Raw genomic sequence first — 5,000 nt, forward strand, 5'->3', positions numbered from 1 at the left:
CGTTAAGATATCTTTACAAAGAGCCTTGCGGTAAAATCTTGTTCAAACCTCAATCAAATCTCAATACCGATTGTACGAAGGAAACAGACATGTATCCAATTCGGCCGCGGACAAGCTCGAGTACGGCAATCGGACCACGGACAAGCCAAGCTCGATCGATACGTGGCTACCAAGCATGCACACAGCTCGGTCGCTACATAGCGACCGAGCTTGATCCAAGCTCGGTCGCTACGTAGCGACCGAGCGTCCGTCCCGCTCGGTCGCTACGTAGCGACCAAGCTCCAGCCAAGCTCGGTCGCTACGTAGCGACCGAGCGTCCGTCCTGCTCGGTCGCTACGTAGCGACCGAGCTCGAGCGACCGAGCGTCCGTCCCGCTCGGTCGCTATGTAGCGACCGAGCGTGCGTGCTGTTCGGTCGTTACATAGCGACCGAACTCTTCCGAAACGTCGATACGACACCAATTCATGCATTCTCGTCTATCCTACGATGCTATCTCTCGAAGACCGTAGCAAACTCAGTTCATGTCTTCTGACCATTCTAAGACATCAATCAAACTTTGTGGTAAAAACCGCGGAAAGTTCGTTCTTTATCAAAGCAGTCGTAATAAACGTTTCGAGTCGGAAGACGGCCCAAAAGGACCTAAGACACGACTCGAGGCCCAACTTAGGATTTCTTAACCAAAAGCCCATAAACCATATGACGGTTTACGCTTGTCGCGCAAGGAAGGATAAATGTCAAGTTTCCGCGGATAAATACGGAAGTTTTGAAGATAATTGTGAAGATCGGGAAAATGGAATATCTCCATGTTTATGCTATGACGGCTTAATTGAACTACGTTCGGCTTGATCCTCGAAAGGGGTACGTAGGCAGCCTTTAACAAGGTTCAGTCCGAAATCAATCAAAAACCTTTTATTTATCTTTTTCGTCTTTTGTTATCGAGCTGCGACTCAAATAGGTTTGAGCTTTTAGGCTGCTAGAACTAAGTAACTCGCTGACAGCCTTTGCGGCCAAAGCTTTTATGATCCCTTGTAATGATCGTAACGCTCTTACGCGGACTCGAAATAAGATCTACTGTTTTCTGTAAACTCGTTTGTTATCTTTTCATGATTTCCGCATATATTCGATCACATGTCGTTGGCTCTCGCAATAATCCGGGACCTCTGGGAAATTAGGGTTTTCCAAGTTTCCTTATTTAAACGGAAATCGACAGTGCGAATTTCGGTTCCCACAGTTTGGCGCTAGAAGGAGGGGGGGGTTACGAATTACTCTTACTCATGGCCACAAAACGCTTGATCGAAACGATGTTTGGATATATGAAAGACAAACTCGCAGCACTGACTGCTCCTATGGCCAACGCTTACACAAACGCCGTAGTTTTCAACAAAATCGAAAACTTAGTCGTGACCTTCCGCCACAGGAAGAGCACTAAAACAAGCTCGCGATTTCTCCCTGTAAACAAGAAGGGAAACGATAAAACTTATCAAAACCCCGTAAAGAAATCTCGATGCGTAAGGGTTTTACCAAAACACGTTTTCCGAAAACATTTCGGAAGGATAAAACTTGTTCTCCCAAACACCGCTGAAGAACCCCTAGGTTAATCGCGGAAAAAGGAAACATAACAAAACGATTACCTAGCGACCGAGAACGCTAACTGCTCGGTCGCTACGTAGCGACCGAGCACGCACACGCTGCTCGGTCGCTACGTAGCGACCGAGCATGCACACTGCTCGGTCGCTACGTAGCGACCGAGCACGCACACTGCTCGGTCGCTACGTAGCGACCGAGCACGCACACTGCTCGGTCGCTACGTAGCGACCGAGCACGCACACGCTGCTCGGTCGCTACGTAGCGACAGAGCACGCGCACCGCTCGGTCGCTACGTAGCGACCGAGCACGCACACCGCTCGGTCGCTACGTAGCGACCGAGCACGCACACTGCTCATTCGCTACGTAGCGACCGAGCACGCACACTGCTCGGTCGCTACGTAGCGACCGAGCACGCACACTGCTCGGTCGCTACGTAGCGACCGAGCACGCACGCATACCGCTCGGTCGCTACGTAGCGACCGAGCACGCACACCGCTCGGTCGCTCCGTAGCGACCGAGCACGCACTGCTCGGTCGCTACGTACTGACCGAGCACGCACAGCGCTCGGTCTCTACGTAGCTACCGAGCACGCACACTGCTCGGTCGCTACGTAGTGACCGAGCACGCACAGCGCTCGGTCTCTACGTAGCTACCGAGCACGCACACTGCTCGATCGCTACGTAGCGACCGAGCTCAAGCCAACTCTCCACTCGCTACGTAGCGACTGGTAAGGCCCCAGAAAGGTCCTTCTTTGGGTTCTCTTGTGAATCCTCATCGCCACACTTTTCGTTTCGTCTCAATCGGAGTTTCCGTTGAGATTTTACGACGAAAACAAGTAGGACTCTTCTTGGCTTGCTTCCACTCGCTACGTAGCGACCTGTCAGTCCGTCAGTCGCTACGTAGCTACCGAGCATGCACACTGCTCGGTCGCTACGTAGCGACCGAGCACGCACACTGCTCGGTCGCTACGTAGCGACCGAGCACGCACACGCTGCTCGGTCGCTACGTAGCGACAGAGCACGCACACCGCTCGGTCGCTACGTAGCGACCGAGCACGCACACTGCTCGGTCGCTACGTAGCGACCGAGCACGCACACTGCTCGGTCGCTACGTAGCGACCGAGCACGCACACTGCTTGGTCGCTACGTAGCGACCGAGCACGCACACGCTGCTCGGTCGCTACGTAGCGACCGAGCACGCACACGCTGCTCGGTCGCTACGTAGCGACCGAGCACGCATACCGCTCGGTCGCTACGTAGCGACCGAGCTTGCACACCGCTCGGTCGCTACGTAGCGACCGAGCACGCACTGCTCGGTCGCTACGTAGTGACCGAGCACGCACAGCGCTCGGTCTCTACGTAGCTACCGAGCACGCACACTGCTCGATCGCTACGTAGCGACCGAGCTCAAGCCAACTCTCCACTCGCTACGTAGCGACTGGTAAGGCCCCAGAAAGGTCCTTCTTTGGGTTCTCTTGTGAATCCTCATCGCCACACTTTTCGTTTCGTCTCAATCGGAGTTTCCGTTGAGATTTTACGACGAAAACAAGTAGGACTCTTCTTGGCTTGCTTCCACTCGCTACGTAGCGACCTGTCAGTCCGTCATTCGCTACGTAGCTACCTGCAAGGCCTCGGAAAGGTCCTCCTTTGGGTTCTCTTTTGAATCCTCGTCGAAACGCTTTTCGTTTCGTCTCAATCGGAGTTTCCGTTGAGATTTTACGATGAAAACAAGTAGGACTCATCTTGGCTTGCTTCCACTCGCTACGTAGCGACCTGTCAGGCCTTCAGTCGCTACGTAGCGACCTGTCAGGCCGTCAGTCACTACGTAGCAACCTGTAAGGCGTCAGAAAGGTCCTCCTTTGGGTTCTCTTTTGAATCCTCGTCGAAACGCTTTTTGTTTCGTCTCAATCGGAGTTTCCGTTGAGATTTTACGACGAAAACAAGTAGGACTCTTCTCGGCTTGCTTCCACTCGCTACGTAGCGACCTGTCAGACTGTCAGTCGCTATGTAGCGACCTGTAAGGCCTCAGAAAGGTCCTCCTTTGGGTTCTCTTTTGAATCCTCGTCGAAATGCTTTTCGTTTCGTCTCAATCGGAGTTTCCGTTGAGATTTTACGACGAAAACAAGTAGGACTCTTCTCGGCTTGCTTCCACTCGCTACGTAGCGACCTGTTAGACTGTCAGTCGCTACGTAGCGACCTGTAAGGCCTCAGAGAGGTCCTCCTTTGGGTTGTCTTTTGAATCTTCGTCGAAACGCTTTTCGTTTCGTCTCAATCGGAGTTTCCGTTGAGATTTTACGACGAAAACAAGTAGGACTCTTCTCGGCTTGCTTCCACTCGCTACGTAGCGACCTGTCAGACTGTCAGTCGCTACATAGCGACCTGTAAGGCCTCAGAAAGGTCCTCCTTTGGGTTGTCTTTTGAATCCTCATCGAAACACTTTTCGTTTCGTCTCAATCGGAGTTTCCGTTGAGATTTTACAACGAAAACAAGTAGGACTCTTCTCGGCTTGCTTTCACTCGCTACATAGCGACCTGTCAGACTGTCAGTCGCTACGTAGCGACCTGTAAGGCCTCAAAAAGCTCCTCCTTTGTGTTCTCTTTTGAATCCCGATCAAAACGCTTTTCGTTTCGTCTCAATCGGAGTTTCCATCGAGATTTTACGACAAAAACAAATAAGACTCGTCTAAACTTATTCGCTTGCTCCTATTCTCCCTTACCTCCAGCTTTGAATTCTCCTTCAAATCTCGATCGAAACGTCTCTTGTTTCCATCGGAGTTACCATTGAAACTTTACGATAAAAAAAAAAACCGCAAAGACTTGTTTTCTCGCACGGATTCAGATTAATCGTATAAAACGGCAACGGTTAACTCAACATCTTAGCCGCCTTAACTATACGATTACGTTGAACCTTTTTACAAAAATCGACGTCTTATCTAAGGAGAAGATAACAGTCAAGTTTGGAAGATAAATATCAAGTTTCAAAGGATAAACAACCAAATCACAGTCCAAGCGTCGTCTATAAATCGTCCCGAATTACCGATCATTCCAAACATCAGAAGAATAAACGTACACAACCCTTCAAAGTATCGGTTCAACCGTTTTCTTTCGTAAAAAAAGGGGGGGGGGAGTAGGTACGTATACTATACTCGTATACTCCCAAACTTCAAAAACTTCTGCAAATCGTCAAGAATAGGCAAACGACAATCTTAATATTCGTCTAAACGCTAGCAACATATCCAGACGATCATGAACATAATCTCAAAAACTATACATCATTTCTTGTCGCAATCATGCGTACAGAAAACTTGTACCAATATCAAACTGAAACTCGACGATTAGCCAAAGTATTGAAGCCTTTTCCGGCTTCAGAAAGCTAGTTTCGTTTTAAAATTTTTTTACGAGAAATCTTCAATCA

Source organism: Brassica napus, unplaced genomic scaffold, assembly GCF_020379485.1.
Source record: "Brassica napus cultivar Da-Ae unplaced genomic scaffold, Da-Ae ScsIHWf_2687;HRSCAF=3445, whole genome shotgun sequence".
Classification (NCBI taxonomy): Eukaryota; Viridiplantae; Streptophyta; class Magnoliopsida; order Brassicales; family Brassicaceae; genus Brassica; species Brassica napus.